We start from the raw sequence: 18595 nt of genomic DNA, 5'->3' as shown, positions 1-18595 counted from the left end.
TTCTTTCACACAATGCTACCCTTGTTCTGCTATTATCACATTCTGTTTTCTTACCTTTATGCCACTATCAGCACTTTTTTTTAAAGCACCAGCCACTACCATTAACACTCCCTTTGTCCTTTAGTTTATGACATCTTTGTCAATCCCTCCTTTGTCTCCACCTATCGCTGGCCTTCTATCCAGCTTCACCTGCCCCACCCCACTTAAACAGTATAAATTTCATCACATTTCCACTTCCCTTCAGCTCTGAAGGGTCATACGGACTCGAAACATTAATTGTTTCTCTTTCTACAGATGCTGCTGGACCTGCTGAGTTTTTCCAGCATTTTCTGTTTTTGTTTCACTTAGAGGATCCAGTTTCAGCTGCTTCTTAATTAAGCTGCTCTTTCACTGGAACTCCTGCAAAAACCCTGCTTAAGAGCTGGCAACAACAGAATTTAAACTTCAGTTTAATGCCAACTGCAAACTCCAAATTAAATTAGGTTTGTACAAAATAAAAATTGACTTTCTTGCTCAACAACTGCACACACTCAAGTCCTTGGTTAAACAAGGGCAATTAAATGCTGGCCTTTGCCAGTGATGCCCATATCCCATGAAAAAAAGTTTAAAAATCCTATCCAAAGTTACTAACATTTGCCTACCTCAGGCCCTTGCTGTTAAACCTCTCCTTGTTGCCAACAGATGTACATTGGAGGCAAATTGTTGTTTGCTGACCACATTTTTAATGGGTACAGTAACACCATTAAGGATCTAAAGAAGCAAATTGCCAAAACGTATGATGACTACCTCATGGGCCGTCACCTGCTGGATGACTTCAGGTTCAGGTATTTTAATAACTGTCTGTTGTCTGCTCTCATTTATGATTTTCACTATTTCTCAGGGCCCTTTGCATCTGTCACATTGGAGAAAATTGAAGTACCTAAATGAATGTTAACTTCTGTCAGACAACCATTTGGTAATAATCCTGTCGCAAAGGAATTATGAAAAGGTTTGTACAGGTAACATAACAAATGCAGCAATTTCTGTAGTTGGGTTAGCAGTTCCCAGAGATCCAGTGATACAGTGTTGCTCACTATGGGCACACTATCTACTTTAGAGGACGCAGTGATAGTGCCGCTTACTAACACTCATTGGCTGTTCCAAGGGACCCAGTGATATAGTGCTGCTCACTATAGATGCGCTGGCTATTCCAGAGGATCCAGTTATACAATGCTTCTACTACAGACGCTGGCTACTCCAGGGGACCCAGTGCTGCACACTAACCCACTCACTGGCTATTCTTTAGATAGAACTAAAGTGAGAAACTGTCTTCTAAAGTTGGAACTGTGATTTAATACTTCTCCACAATGCAGTGGGAACACAATCAGCCTGTCCATTCATTCCCACCTAATGGGTGCAGCTCATTTTAGCAGTTCCTGGGCATGGACTGTGGTGTGGCAACATAATGGAAAGAGGTTAATTTACAAACTCTGTTGGTGAGTATCAGAATGTGTGTGAGAGGGGTGACCTCAATTTTAAGCCTCACCCAGCAAGAATGGCCTTGTGGTAGGTGGGGGTGGTGGGTGTTCACTCTAGCCACAGTTCACTTACTGGCCTGAGGTCTCTGCTCCCCCATCAGTTCATTCCAAATGCTCAGATGAATCTACACTATAAAGGAGGTGGCCATCAGCATGATCTTAACATGCTGCGCGAGGGTGCCTGGTACTGAGCAGAATGCACCCTCTGAAACCCAGCGGGAGGAGCTGATTGACCAGAAAAAGCAAGGTAAGTTTTGCACAATAACATTTGTGAGAATTTCTTGTGAGCGAGGAGGAGCAGGATTGGTCCTCCCAGCTCTGACCTGGCAATTCCATGTGATGGCAATTCTTTGCAACACTTCCTTCTATCAGTCCTATCAGTGCCTTTAGCTACCTAGAACCCCTACAGTCACTGTCTGTTTTGAAGTCATGCTCAGATCTACCTTTTCTATTTTGTAGAATCTCAGTAAGGTCACCTCTAAATCAGGACTGAAATAGTCAAATTTCTTCAGCCTTTCCTTGTAATTTATTTGTCTGACACTTAGGGTTGAGTGCACCACCTTCAGGGTTTGAATGGGTCTCGTCAACCAGAGATAAAAGCAAAGAACTGCGGATGCTGGAAATCCAAGACAAAAACAGAAACAGAAATACCTGGAAAAACTCAGTAGGTCTGGCAGCATCGGCGGAGAAGAGCACAGTTGACATTTCGAGTCCTTATGACCCTTCAACAGAACTAAGTAAAAAAGTAAGTAAATGTTCTTTACTTAGTTCTGTTGAAGGGTCATAAGGACTTGAAACGTCAACTGTGCTCTTCTCCGCCGATGCTGCCAGACCTGCTGAGTTTTTCCAGGTATTTCTGTTTCCGTTTTGTCTCGTCAACCAGAACTTGAGACAGTACACGGAGTGAGGTCTGACTAGGGCTTTCTACACTGTGCTTCTTCCAACGTGTTTGCTACAGATTTAGCTCCATAATTCAGTTTGCTTTGTTGACCGCAGCACTACAGCGATTGGATATTTGAGTTTTGAGTCTGTTTCATCATCATTTCTAGCTATTTCAGCAGCATTTATTGAGTGCTAGTTCTGCCTAGTTTTCTTCCAATGTGTAAGTACATGCGCCATATTAACTTTCCTTTGTCACCTTTCTACTCACATTTTGTCAACTTATTCTGTAGTTCCCTACTTTCTTCTCAGATCAGCTGTCCTTCCAAATTCGGTATTAGCTGTGAATGAAGTTTAAAACAAAAACAAACACTGATCGCTTGAGTATTCCACTCTAATTCCCCTCATCTCAATTTAACTTAGCTCCTCAAAACTACCCGATATTGTCTCCCTGCCAGCAAATTTCATAGAAACAATACAGAAGGAGGCCATTCAGCCCAATGTGGTCTGCCAGCTCTTTGAAAGAGCTGGTCAGTAAATCCCCTTCAAGCTCTTTCACTATAGCCCTGCATTACTCCCTTTTGAAATTTATTATTGAATCTGCTTCCACCACCTTTTCACAACAACTCACTTAAAAATAAAAATGTTTCTCACCTCTGCCCTGGTTCTTTTGCCAGTTATCTTAAATATCAGTATCCCTCGGATTACTGACTATCCTGCCAATGAAGACAGTTTCTTCAATGCACTATTTAAATCCTTCACTATTTTGAACACCTCTATAAAATCTCCCTTTACCTTCTCTGCTCTAAAGGAGAACAATCCCAGCTTCTCCACATGAACTGAAATTCCTCATCCCTGGTATCATTGCCGTACAGGTGGAGTACCTCAAATCCAGCTGCCCAAAAACCAGCAGTGTCCGAAAACTGGGCAGTGTTATGTTACATGCATCAATTTTAATTGATTAAAATTGGAAAAAAAAAACTTCTGGACAACCAGGCTTGGCATTGCATTTGTGCACTGTGGCTCTAGACTAGTTATTGGCTTCACTACTTTGCATGTCACTCAATCCCACGCTCCAAATGACCCTTGACCCCACCTGATTTGGCATGACCTAAACTGCCCACAGCCCGACATGAAAACTGGTGATATCCGAATTCCGTCACAGCCTCAGTCCCAAGGGTGTCGGATTTGAGGTACTGGACCTATATCTACTCTGCAACCTCTTCAGTGCCTCACATCCTTCCCAAAGTGTGGAGCGCAGAATTGGACACAGTGCTCTAATTGAGACCAAATCAATGATCTGTAAAGATTCACCATAACTTCCTTCTTTTGCACTCTGTTTATTAAACTTAAGGATCCCGTATGTTTTTTCAACAGCCTTCACAACTTGAATCGACAATTTTAAAAATTTGTGTATGTGCATCCCTAGCTCTCTGGTCTGGGAACCCCACCCCACCCCCCTCCCACTTTAAAATTGTACTATTTTATTTATTGCTAAAAAAAAAAGAGGCAATGTAGTATATGAATTTCAGTGCCGGTGTGATTCCAGGTATATAGGCCCAACGACTGGCACACTATCAGACAGCACGTCCCTTTAGCTACTCACAACGGGCAATGTACTGACCGAACCCATCCAGCCCGTGCTTGCAAAACTCAAAAGAGTGTCCAATATTAGATGTGATTCCATGATAGAATAGCACCCACTAAACAATCTGGATTGTGCTAAGAATTACACTGAAAACTGAAAACACTAGAAGCCACATATATTCACACAGGGCCCAGCCCTTTGCAGACAGAAGAAACACATCCACACATTGCACCTTTTTGCAACTAAAAAGAAGCTTATGGAATAGTGGTTCCCTGGTTCATTCTCCAAGGCAATGCCTTGACTAATCAGTTGGTAATTTCTTGTGAGCTGTCCTGTCAAGACTAAAGGCTTTAAAGCATCTCTTTTTTTCAGCAATACTCAAGTTCTTTACTACCAAACGACCATTTTGTTTATGTGGCTCCTCCCCATCCTTCCAAAATGCATCACATCACACTTCCCTGCATTAAATTTTGTCTGTATGTAGCTTCCTATGTCCTCCTATGTCTGTTACCATCGCTGTGCCATAACAATAGTAAGTGCTAAATTTTTCAAACCCCAAAGGGAAACTTGAAACAGCTGCCACAACTTTTGTAATTTGTATAAACTTCGAGAGGCATGCCTTGAATTTAGTAATAAGACCACTAAGTCTTATAGGTTTCTTACAAAACTAAATTAAACCTTTATTAATAGAAGAAATGATTTTAAATACATTATATAAATCTACAAATTACTACTATGATAACTTCTAAATCCCTTAATTAATCTAACTCCCAGTTACACTTCTGTTAAGGCAACAGTAAGACGCAGATTTTAAAAGACCCAGGCAAAGAAACACAATACCCTGAACAATCCAATTCAAACTGAGTTTTCTTAACTTCTGTACTTTGTATATAACAGCTTGAGGTGTAGATGCTGAAGGCTTTTCACACTTGTTAGATCTTAGAATTCCTGCCCTTACACACATTCACTCCTTTATACATATTTTCCCCTTTAAATGCAAATTCCCATCCAACAGTAAAGATCATTGACTCTCTTGACAGCACTTTGACCAGGTTCTTAATGTTGTGTAAGTACAACTATTGACTGCTCTTAAAGTTAGCAACACTCAGGATATCAACTGTACAAGTCTTTGTAATGATAATGAATGATGCACCCAAAACAAAAAAAAAGTGTCAAAACCCTGGAAGATGTGGAGTTGAGGAAGACAAAGTGGGAACAATAACAAAATAACAATCCAGACACCGAGAAGGAACTTGGGATCCATCCGTCCAAGAAATGCTGGAAAGCTAGATCATTGTGGCCTGGTGTTAACCAACCAATGTGAAGGTGAATTTCTCAGGATGTAGTGATTCTGAACAAAGCAGGAGGAGGGGCAAAGGAGGAATTCATCGGAATAGGAACACTGAGGAGGAGATGTTTAACGGAGGGTCAGATATTGCAGAGTTCACAGTCAGAGCCATCAACATGAGATAGTCACACAACCCTTGACTGTACAACACAGTCAATTCCTCCTGCCTGTTTAGTTAGAGGATGCCAACATTATACACTTAATTGGAGGGAATTATTTGCTGAGAAGGCAGAAGGGGCCTTGGTTTAACATCCCATCCAAAAGGTGGCACCTCCAACAGTACAAAATTCCCCTCACTACTGCACTGGAGTATCAGCCTAGATTTTGTGATCAAGTCTTAGAGTGGTACTTGAACCCACACCTTTTGATTTAGAGGTGTGTGTGCTACCAACTTGAGCCACAGCTGACACACTAAGTGCAAATTTGGGACAATTCTACCCAAAGTGCAGTAGCGGGCGTGAAAAAAGTCATTTTACCGGCCAGCCGCAATGGCAGGTTTCATGCCATATCGCCCTATCTTGCCTCATTAATATTGCATTCCTGGGAAGCACGCTGGTGGGACAGCCTCTAAGTCACCTGCCCCGCTGTCACCTTAGGCCTTCAATAATCTAGGCACCATATTTAAAGGGTCCCCTGCACAGAGCTAACACCCTCTAAGGGATCAGAAGCTGCTGCAAAAGGAGGAAACATGCTGCTCCAAAATTTAACAACACCTCCCTTGGGCAGTGGAAGCCTGACGTGAATTCCTCTGCCCCCACTCTGGGTGAAGACCAGCAAGCAACGTCACCAATCCAGCATGCGAGGTGGTAGCACCGGTGGTCAGCACCAATGCTCTGCAAAAGAGGACAGCCACCCTGTGTCGAATGAGGATGAATAATCTCCATTCCACCAGGGTAAGTCAACCACCACATCACTCAACTCTCAAATCACATCCACAGAGATTTCATTCACTGCCAGTTGAAGGGACATCACCATTTGCTCTCAGACACACCTTCATCTGCCCTGCAGATCATGCCTTATACCGTCCATGGCACCACTCACCACCCACACATGCCAGACATCCTTGTCATCTGGAAAAGCTCAGCAGGTCTAGCAGCATCTATGGAGAAAGAAACAGAGTTAACGTTGAGTCCATATGACTCTTCAGAGCTGAGCAAAAGTGGAAATGTGACGAAATTTAAACTGTCTAAGGGGGTGGAGCAGGATGAAAGGTCAGCGATAGGTGGGGACAAGGAGGGATTGACAAAACTGTCATGAACTAAAGGACAAAGGGAGTGTTAATGATAGTGGTTCGTGCTAAAAAAGGTGCTGATCATGGCATCAAGATGAGAAAGCAGAATGTGATAATAGCAGAACAAGGGTAGCATTGTGTGAAAGAACATCATGGAACAAGTAACAGATGGCCCTGTGGGGGATGGGCTGGGGGGTGGGGGGTCAATGGGGAAAAGAGGATAGAAAATGGGATAGAAGTGGGGATTAAAAAAAGGGGGATAAAACCATGGATAAACAAATAAAAATAAGCGGATAAAAAATAATAATTAATGTAGAAAAAAGGGATTAAAAAAAGAGGAGAGTTCATGGTTTGAAGTTGTTGAACTCAAATGTTAAGTCCGGAAGGCTGTAAAGTGCCTAATCAGAAGATGAGGTGCCGTTCCTCCAGTTTGCGTTGGGCTTCACTGGAACATTGCAGCAGGCCAAGGACAGACATGTGGGCATGAGAGCAGGATGGGGTGTTGAAATGGCAAGTGACAGGAAGGTCTGGGTCATGCTTGCAGACAGACCAGATGGTGTTCCGCAAAGCAGTCACCCAGTCTGCATTTGGTCTCCCCAATGTAGAGGAGACCACATTGGGAGCAGCGGATACAGTAAACCAAATTGAAGGAGGTGCAAGTGAAATGCTGCTTCACCTGAAAGGAGTGTTTGGGCCCTTGGACGGTGAGGAGGGTGGAGATAAAGGGGCAGGTTGCACCTTCTGCGATTGCATGGAAAGGTGCTGTGGGAAGGGGATGAGGTTGGGGGTGGAGGAGGAGTGAACCAGGGTGTCCCAGAGGGAATGGTACCTATAGAATGCTGACGGGGGGAGAGGGGAAGATATGTTTGGTGGCAACATCATGCTGGAGTTGGCAGAAATGGTGAAGGATGATCCTTTGAATGCAGAGGCTGGTGGGGTGAAAAGTGAGGACAAGGGGGACTCTATCATGGTTCTGGGAGGGAGGGGAAGATGTGAGGTCAGAAGTACAGGAGATGGTTTGGACACGCTGAGGGCCCTGCCAACCACAGGAGGGGGAAACCTTGGTTAAGGAAGACATGTCATAAGTGACGAAGGCAAAGGAGCTGAGAGAATGGGATGGTGTCCTTACATGAAGAGCTGTAGTCGAGGTAGCTGTGGGAGTCACTGGGCTCGTAAAGAATATTGGTGCTCAGTCTCTGCAAGGTAGAGGTCTGTATGCCAGACAACAGCACCACCCTTGTCAGCAGGTTTGATAACAAAGTCAAGGTTGGACCTAAGGAGAACAGAGTACAGCAAGTTGAGGAGGAAACAAGTTAGAGTGGGTGAGAGGGGCAGAGAAATTGAGATAGCTGATGTCACGCCGACAGTTCTCAATGAAAAGATCGAGAGCAGGTAAGAGGCCAGAGGGAGGGGTCCAGGTGGAGGGAGAATTCTGGAGCTGGGTGAAAGGATCCACAGAATTGGGGAGGACTCCTGCCCAAAGTGAGCACGGAGATGAAGGCGGTGGAAGAAGAGTTCAGCATCGTGCCGAGCCCAGAATTCATTGAAATGAGGGTGTAAGGTTATGAAACTGAGTCCTTTGCTGAGTACAGAACATTCAACATCATGGCAAAGGCTGGGGTTAGAAGACAGAATGGAGTCAGAGGCACGGGAAGGGGTAGAGGGCCCTGGATAAGCGTTGGTATCGATAAATTGTTGGAGCTTGCGTTCCTTAGCATCTGAAAGGAAGAGACAAAGTTTCTTGTTAAGGCGTCAGATGAGACAAGAATAAAATGAAACTGGGGACAGGGACAGCTTTGGAGATAGGATGAGTCAGTGCTGTTGGAGAGAGAGAGAGGTTGAGTGTGTTAAAATGGCGGCGCATGGCACTGAGTGTAGATCTCAGGATGCGGTGAGAACAGCAGTCCAAGGAAGGTTGTATGTCCCGAAGATACCTGTAATCCTGGGTGGATTCGAAACTTAACATTGAGTTTAACAACTTCAGACCATGAACTTTCTCCTCCATCCTTATCCCCTTTTTTCTATATTCATTTTTATTTTTTAATCCACTTATTTCTATTTATCTGTGGTTTTATCTGCCTTCTACCCCATTTTCTATCCTCTTTTCCCCACCGCCCCCTCCCCCCCACCCCATCCCCACAGGGCCATCTGTTACTTGTTCAATGATTTTCTTTCAGACAATGCTACCCTTGTTCTGCTATTATCACATTCTGCTTTCTCACCTTGATGTCACAATCAGCACTTTTTTTAAAGCACTAATCACTATCATTAACACTCCCTTTGTCCTTTAGTTCATGACATTTGTAAATCTCTCTTTTGCCCTCACCTATCGCTGGCCTTCTATCCAGCTCCACTTGCCCCATCCCCCTTTAACAGTATAAATTTCATCACATTTCCACTTCTCAGCTCTGAAGAAGGGTCATACGGACTCAAAACGTTAACTCTGTTTCTCTAACCATAGATGCTGTCAGACCTGCTGAGTTTTTCCAGCATTTTCTGTTTTTGTTCCAGATTTCCAGCATCTGCAGTATTTTGCTTTTAATCTTCTCAACTAGCCTGACAGGTGTCCTGTTTACACTGTCTCCATGCAGGACAAGCTGGCACAGAACAGAAGGGAGAGGTCAGACTGGTGGAGGAATGCCTGACATCAAGGTCCGCAAAGTCTTTGAAAATAGAGTCACTCAACTGGCCGGCGATGATTTGGACCAGTCTTATGCTGACGGTGAGGTCAGCAGTGCTCAACCAATTGAGGATCCAGCCATGCAACATCCAGACAACCATGCTGAGAGAGAGTTCTCCTGTTCTGTAGTCCCCTACCATGCACTAATTATCTCTCCTTGCTTTCACAGGCACATCTGGGAAGCATCCTAGGGGTCCACAATGCAGGTCCTTGACTCAAGCCCCAAAGATACTGAAAAATCTGATGACACCCTCATTGAAGGCCCATCACAGCGCTCACCCACACCCTCCACCAGTGCAGACATACACCCTGGTGGGACCTAGTTCTAGAGTCACCTTGGGGTCATAATCTGGTGAGCACATCGCACTCTGATCCACAGCAGGCGGAGGCAAGGATTTCAGGTTTCCGGCACTCAGAGGACTGCTGGAGGCTAAAAATTTGCTGAGTCCGAGTCAGATGAGGAGCCTCTGGACTCAGTCATACCTCAGTTGCTGGAGTTGCAAAGGCAAGCTTAGGAACATCAGGAAGGGATGTCTGCTGCACTCCTCAAATTGCAAGGCACAATGGAGGAGTCTGTCCACCTTCAGTCAGGCGATAATAGCGCCAGCATGCCAACACACCAAGATCAACACTGGTAGGATGGTGTCCGCCATGGAGACCTAGGTCCAGGACATCGGTAATGCACTGCTGTGTGGGCTGAACTCCACTCCATCACTGATGCCATAGTTGGCCTCCAACAGTGTCAATACGAGGTTTGGGGCAGCTCAATCTCACTCCAGCTTCCCCTTCTCAAGGAGTCAGCCAGGTTCCCTTGGACACCCATAGGGAGGAACATCAGTAGGTGCACACCCCAGGGCCATCCACCCAGGTGACTCCGGGAATGTCCAGCCCATCCGAATCCCCTCTTCCTGTGACCTCAGCAGCTCCAGCTCAACAGGAGAGGGTGCAGCCGGCCCACAGCAGGACACCCAAAGCAGGCCGGGGCCCTCCAGAGGGTGCCTGTCAATGCCATCAGAGGGTGTAGCAGTCAGCAGGCTGCCTCTGCCTCCACAGTGGATGTCAGGGGAGCACCAAGACATAGTGACAGGGTTTGAAAAGTTATGAGTCAAAGCCAAAAAAAGTAAATTAGTTCGTTGCAGAGCCTGGGCACAGATGTTAATCATTTGTACATAATGTTCTCTATTGTAAATAAATAAACTTCCAAAAATATCAAGATAAAAAGCAAAATACTGATGCTGGAAATCTGATATGGACTCAATGTCAACTTTCTATCTCCACAGGTGCTGTCAGACCTGCTGAGTTTTTCCAGCATTTTCTGTTTTTGTCCCAAAAATGTCTCCCTGCCTATGGCTTCTTGTTCTGATGAGCAATGTTCGTATCACTCAGATGTGAAACCTTGGTTCCTGCACAAGATAAAGGCAGGTGTCTCAGTCCAGGGCCTCTTCCCTGTGTAGTGCGTAACCTTCAGACTAAAGTGATGGTCCGGCCTCTCACTCCCTGGACACATTACTGATGCCTGCACCTCAATGGTGCTCGTCATCCCTGCCAGGATGTCGTGGGCAGGTGTCAGAGTTCCATCATTGTGTGCCCTCAACACCTTTTGAGATGGGGCTGCCCCCCACCCTCCCACCCCCCTCACTGCATGTCGTCATCATCCTCCTGCATTCGAGTGACTATTAGGGCCTCCACCGCGTCTCTATGACATGAGCTTGAGCTCTGAGGGTATGTGCACTGCCATCAATCACATCACACAGGAGTCAAGCGTTCACAGATACAAGGATACTTTTTCCACACAAGTAGTTAGGGTTTGGAATGCACTGTCTGGACGTGTGGTGGAGGTAGGTTCAATTGAGGCATTCAAGAGGGTATTGGATGATTATTTAAATAGAAACAATGTGCAGGGTTACGGGGAAAAGGCAGGAGATTGGCACTGTTTAAAATGCTCAGAGCCAGTGCAGACACAATGGACCGAATGGCCTCCTTCTACAATATAACAATTCTGTGATTATGTGAGGACGTCAGGACTGTGCTCACTTCATCTCGTCATCATCCTCTATGAATCTTGCAGCTATGAGGGCCTCATGAGTGTGCCCGTCTCATCTGGCCAGTGCAATGGCCTCACCAGCAGCATCCTCGCCTTTGAGGACCTCATCATTGTCATCCCCTTTGATGTTTTCCTCATTGGAGGAGACAAGCAGCTCTTCCATCTCCTCCTCAGCCAGGTCCTCCTCCTGTTGCAGCGCCAGGTTGTGGAGCATGCAGATGATGCGTAACACCCTCAGTGGACTGTATTGCAGTACTCCACCAGACCTGTCAAGGTACCAGAACCTCATTTTCAAAATGCCTATCGTTTGGTCCACCAAGTCTGGATCACGGCATGAGCCTTATTATACCATCTCTCTGCTGCAGTCTAACACGGGTGTCATCAGCCACATCTTCTGTGGGTTGCCCTTGTCCCTGAGGAGCCAACCCTGCAGCCTCTCTGGACCCTGGAAGATGTCAGACCTGCTAATAATGTAGGAGTCATGGACGCTCCCTGGGAAACATGAACAGACCCATAGGATGTCTTTGTGGTGGTCACACACCAGCTGAACATTGTGAGTGGAAGCCCTTGAGGTTGATGTAGTTGCCTGCTTGTTGCCATGGAGATATAAGCACCATACGAGTGCAGTTGATGGTACCCTGCACCTGTGGGAAACCAGGGATCTGCGCAAATCCCAGTGCTCTTGCTTCCTGGCTTTCCTGATCCCGGACGAAATGCTCAAAACTCTGTGCCTTTGTGAAGATGGCGCCCATGACCTCCTGGATAAATTTGTGGGTGGAGGCTTGAGAGATCCAGCGCAGGTCACCTGTGGAGTCCTGGAAGGAGCGACTGGCATAAAACTTGAATGCTGCGGTCACTTTCACAGACACTGGCAGTGGATGCCCTCCATGTCCCTGTGGCGCCAAATCCTGCAGCAGGTGGCATATGTGACCTACCAGTTCCCTAGACATGAGCAGTCTTTGGTGGCACTGGTTTTCAGTCATCTGCAGGAATGTTAGGCGCCATCTATAGACCCTGGGTCTAGCAAAACACCTACAAGTGATGGCTCTCTGTGGATCTTCAGTATATGCACAGCAGGTCCTGCCATGCTTTCATCTTGAGGGAGGTGCTCCTCTCTTTGCCGAGCCAGGTGCCTCCGCTGCTCCCTTCTCCTTCTTCTCTGGTCTCTGTCAGCCATGAGGCATACCCCTAACTCACCAGACTGCATGATCCTGATATTCTCATCCTGCAGGATCAAAGAGAGAGACGAGTGGGTTAGCATGTGTCCTAAGAACCTCTCTTGGTTAAGTGTGAAGGCCCCTTCATACAAGCAGGAGAGTGCTGGCCACCACTTGGATGGCCAGTGTGTGGTGCGCTCATTAGCTGTCTGAAACCCCGCCCACCTCCGCCCCACTCCACCCAGCCGATTGGCGGCAGCTTTGCCCACTGGACCCCCTGCTGTGTTCTCATCTCAGGCGCAGGCATTCCCCTAACCCACACTGCAAGGCTGCACTGTCAGCTTGAACCATGAGGGATACTGATCCAACCCTTAATAAAGACATTGCAAGGGGCTGTGAGCACCTCCACCAGTGACTGCACCATGACCACCTTTCACAAGGGGATTGTACAACGTGCCCAGTTGGCCAATCGCCCTGTTGCCCCCTAAAACGCACATTAATTTGCTGTCTGCGCCCGAGCCCGAGGGGTGAAAAGTTCTGGAGCACTTGGTGGCATTTTCATGCTTTTGCATTGCTTGAGTGGGCAGAAAAGCTTCAGAGGCCCAACTCGAAGCTTCACAATGGAACTGCAGCTGAACGGTCTCTGCTGCAGGAGAATGTTCACTTTTGACAAATTTTTCCAAGTGTTTCCATCACCCCCCAACCCCTCCCCACCCTGGACAATTCCACCCTATGCCTCATCACAACATGCAATACCTATGAGAGAAATGTCTGTTTAATCTAGTGTGAAACTGCCACTGAATGGCTAGTCTTTCAGGTATGTGATTGATCAGAATTCAAAACCAATTCTGCCATTTTAATTGTTATGGGCTAGTTTTCTTGATGGTATTGCCGACGGTAACCCATTAGAATGAATCAGTTATCATCAGCATTACAATTGAGAAAACAGAGACCTAAGTGCTTTAATGCTAACATTGGCATTTATAAATCTGTAATTTATTTTTTCACTTAATGCAGCATAATATTTCACATGGTAGTACTTAAATGTCCAACCAGCCTTAGCTTAGGAAAATGTCAGTTTATTGTTTGTGACATGAAAAATGGCTTTAAGACTTGCTGAATCAAATCATTAATCTGTTTCAAATTATTGAAAAAGCCTTTCTACTTTCCCCAGTTCAACTGAATCTGAGCTGCTAAGTACAGCACAGGGTGACAGGCCCTGGATAAGTCAGCCTGATTGGAATGAGAGATCCAAATCTGAAGCCTCTATTCAGCCAGGCACGTGTATCATTAAGTCTAACAGGTAAGAAGGATAAAATCCAGGATTGGGTCAATATGTAAACACCATCTGCTGCAGTACTGAGCTAGGCAGGCAAGGACTCAGCATTGATTCCTGGTCTCCTCAGTTAAGTAACGTCAATTATGTGGATTAATGGGGAGGAGGTTCAATGCAATTAATTTCATTGCCTTATGCTGGCGATGAAAGATTGCACAGTTTCCTGACTGCCATCCATCTAATGACCACTACACCTTATGTGGAAACTCGAACCAGAGATTTACAGCAAGGAGGGAGACCATTTGGCTCATCATGTCTGTGCCAGCTCTTTGCCAGCACAATTCAAAACTAATCCCATCGCTCTGCACTATTCATGATCCTGCATCTGCCTTTGCTTCAAATATTTGTCCAATCTTTTCTTAAAATGTGGACTGGTCTCTGCCTCACCAATTCACTGTAGCAAAGCTTCCCAGGTCCAACAACCCTCTACATAAAAATCGTCTCCTCACTCTCAGTAACAATTTTAACCTGAATTTCGCTTGTTGCTGACACCACAACCACAGGATATAGTCTTTCCCACTGAACTCCGTCCTATTTATTTCAAAATGATTTTAGAGTATCTATTAAGTTTCTTCTAAGGTTTCTGTGCTCCACTGGAAATAACCCTAGTATCTCAGGTCTCACCTCAATGATAGCTCCCATCCCTGATATGATAGTCAATTGATGCTGTACACTTTGTGGTTTTATGTCCTTTCTACGATCAAGTGCACCAAACTGCAGTTTGCATTAATATATTTTGCATTAATATATTAATATTTTAGTTTTGTACTTTTTCCCCCACTTGATAAAACCCAAAGTGCTACCTGTCATTTTTGTGGCTCTCGCACTTTTGGGGGAAAAAAGGGCAATTTTAGCCCTATACCCCACCCATTGGAAACCAATAGAAATGTTCTTACATGCTGCTGACTTCCTCTCCCATTCCCTCCCCCATCCTCTTCCCAATCCTGAGGCCTCTGTGGGAATGTTATAAGGTGCAGCAGGTTTATCTTTCAATAGCTGGTCCACACCAATCAGGCAGCTGGGGGCTTAATCCATGGTCTGCTCCATTAGCAGATATGGATTTAGAGCAGTGGTTCCAATGGGTCTCTGCCTCTGGGACAGGGAGGGGGAAATGTGCATGTCACCAGGTGAGTATGGAGAAAGCAGCCCCTCAGCCAACCACCACCATTGCCCCCCACACATTCAGTGACAGGTGCCAGGCTTGGAAGTGTCCCCTGTACCCCAAGGAGTTAGCAGCTCATGTGGAGGTAGATGGGTGACTGGTGGTAACAAGAGTGTGCAGTAATCCCTCAGAATAAGATGCAACCTTTCTTTTCTTTTCCAGAGCTGCAACCATCCAGGAATTCATCAAGTTTAGCTTGTCCCAAAGAAATATCTGTTGTAACCAAGATACATATCAAATGGAACCTGTATCTTTGGAAACTCTTGTGAACGGCTGCACCCTTAAATCTGAGCAATAGCCATCCAGGGCAGTGGCAGAGAACAGCTGCTTGTACATTGTAGATAGAATATGCCATGCTAGTGTAATTTCTACAGCTGATGAAAATCACTGTGCAACATTGTTAGTTCTGACCAAATATAGCAGTAAGAAAGGATCATGTTATGCTTAATCTTAGTCATCAAATGTTTTCAGGATTGCAAAGCCCAGGAGTTGAGGGAGCAGCTGAAGCCGGCTTTCCCCAGGGACTGCCTAAGGACCAGCATTAAAAATGCATTTGCCTAGGAGCCGTCACTAAAGATACATTCACCCAGGGACCATCACTAAAGATACATTTGGATTTCTACAGTTTCAATTCAGTATATTTCAGTTTCAGGACAAGGCATTTAACTGAAACTTGGCACAAACCATTAATTGCTATTTCAGGACTCTTGGTATGGAAATGGACATGGACCTCTATACCATTTCCTTCCATATTCATAACATAGTCTGCTAAATCCAATCTTCCCCACAACAGTCCTGGAACACATTTGTCTCACACTATGCTCCCACTTTCAGGTTTTCTCCTCACCACAGCATTAAAAGCACAGTGTAAAGTCACTGATTATGTGTCAGAGGCTCACTGTCCTTCCTCCAACTCACCACTGCCTTTGACATTGTAACCACACTCTCCTGCTTTACACCACAAATGGCTTCTCCTCCTTTGTTGGTTGGTGGTACTTACAATTTAGTCTATTATGTTTGTTGCTCACAACACGGTCTGCTCTACAGTAAGGAGACCAAACACAGACTGGGTGGCTGCTTTGCAGAGCACCTCTGTTCAGTTCACAAACATGACCCCAAACTTTGGGTTGCCAGTCAATTTAATTCTCCACCTCACTTCCATTCTGACCTCAGGCTCCTGCACTGGATCTCAACATAAACTCAAAAAACAACACCTCATGTTGTTCACAATAAGAGGTTGTGGTAGAAGAATTAATCCAGGCTGCTCTCTTGGTTAAAGCTGGTTTATTTCCAAGACTACTAGTAACTTCCACACAAAGTGTTCCAGCTGTACCTTTTTATTCTCAAAGATAAAAACAAAAAGCTAAAAGCTACTGCGGATGCTGGAAATCCAAAACAAAAACAGAATTACCTGGAAAAACTCAGCAGGCCTGGCAGCATCGGCGGAGAAGAAATCAGTTAACGTTTCGAGCCTTCATGGCCCTTCGGCAGAACTGAAGCCTTTTATTCTATTCAGTTGAGATAATTAATGCCCATCACCTGTTTAACTAGTGGTTTTAGCAAGATGATTGCCATATTAACACCTCATCTTTTGATTAGGCACTTTACAGTCTTCTGATTCAACAATGAATTCAGTATTTTCAGACTGTAAACTCTATAAAAGTGCCTCCTTTTTCTTTGCAGGTGCTGATTTTACTCTAATTTTTTATGCTTTCGGGTGGCAGCTGTTAATTATTCTGCTATTCCCACTTCCTCTAGCCACATCTTTTGTTTCTTTATTTCTCCCATTACCACTCTCCTTGGCTTTACACCATCAACACTTTTTAATCTCTCCTACTATTCCTTTTACCTTTTGCTCCCCTTTCACCAGCTTAAAACCTAGGGCAGGATCTTCCCCCCGTCGGAGGGGTTGTGGGGGAGCGGGCGCCTTCCTGATTGGCGCCCCCAATTAGGGTTGCGCCGCCATTTTACATGCGGGTGAAAGAGCGGCTCAAATGTGAAAAACAAATTAAAGAATGGAAAAAATTTTACTGACATGTCCCCTCATGTGATACTGTCACATGAGCTGGGACATGTCCATAACTTTAATTTGAAGAGTACGTTAAGATTTTAAAACCCTCATGAAACCTCATCCCACCTGTGAATGAGGTTTCATGTTTTTTCTGAAGGCCGCCTGGGCTCTTCGCCTGCCCGCTAACCTTAAGGTTGGACGGGCAGGTCCATTATGTGTTTTAAATACTTCAATAATGGCCTTAAGTGGCCGTTGACAGGTCAGTGGGCGTCCAGCCGACTCGGCTGCGCACCCGCCAAACTGAAAATCTAAATGACGTGTGGTGATGTCGGGACACCCACCCAATGCCACTGTGTGTCATTTTACGTGTCGGCGAGCGGGCCCCAGCCCTGCTCGCCGAAGGGAGAACTCTGCCCCTAGAGCATTCCTAACTTGTCCCAGTTCTGATGAAACGTTAACTCTGCTTCTCCCTGCACAGATGCTGCCTGATCAGCTGAGTATTTACAGTAATTTCCCTTTTTATTTCAGATTTTCAGCATCTGCCGTATTTTGCTTTTGTGTCATCCTTGACCTCCTCCTCTTCATTAATTATACACTAACACTAAGCAATGTTATCCAGAAGCATATTAGCACATCAATTGAAAAGAAAGAATTTGCATTCATATAACACCTTCCACTTCGGTAACATTGCCTGATTCCACCCTGCCTCAGCTCATCTGCTACTGAAACCCTTAGACATGTCTTTGTTACCATCAGACTTAACTATTCAAAAACTGTACTAGGTGGAATCTCACCTTCCATCCTCTATAAACTCAAGGCCATTCAAAACTCCACTACCTGTATCCTAACTCACACCAAGTCCCATTCACCCATCACCTTGCTGATCTACATTGGCTCCCAGTTAAGCAAAGCCTCAAATTTAAAATTCTCATCATTCTTTTCAAATCCCTCCTTGGTCTCATCCCTCCCTATCTCTATAATCTCCTCCAGCCAGCCAAGATTTCTGTGCTCCTCTAATTCTGGCCTCTTGAAGTATCCCCGATTTTAATCACTTCATCATTGGCAGCTAAGCCTTTAGCTGCTGAGGCCCTAAGTTCTGTCATTCCTCTCCTACACTTCTCTATCACCTGCTGTCAATGATTTGTAAACATACACCCCCAGATCTCTCTGTTCCTGCACCACCTTTAAAGTTGTACCATTAAGTTTATATTGCCTCTCCTCGTTCTTCCTATCAAAATCTAACACTTCTCGCCTCTCTGTGTTAAATTGCATCTACTAGTTTTCTGACCATTTCACCAGTTTATCCAGGTTCTCAAGTTTGTTCCTATCTGCCGCATTGCTTACCAAATTTCTGGGTTCTGTCATCTGCAAATTTTAAAACTATGCATTGTATGCCCAAGTTTAAGTCATTAATATATATCAAAAAAAACAATCTTCCTAACATGGGGAACAATACTGTATACTTTCAGCCAGTCTGAGAAACAAACGCTCACCACTACTCAATGCATACGGTCTCTTAGCTAATTTCATACCCAGGCAACTACTGCCCCTTAAATTCCATGGGCTACTATGTGGTACTTAATGAAATGATTTTTGAAAATTCATACACACAATATTAACTGCACCATCCTCATCAACCCCC

The sequence above is a fragment of the Cetorhinus maximus genome, chromosome 12, assembly GCF_964194155.1.
Source record: "Cetorhinus maximus chromosome 12, sCetMax3.hap1.1, whole genome shotgun sequence".
NCBI lineage: Eukaryota > Metazoa > Chordata > Chondrichthyes > Lamniformes > Cetorhinidae > Cetorhinus > Cetorhinus maximus.
This window is presented reverse-complemented; position numbering follows the sequence as displayed.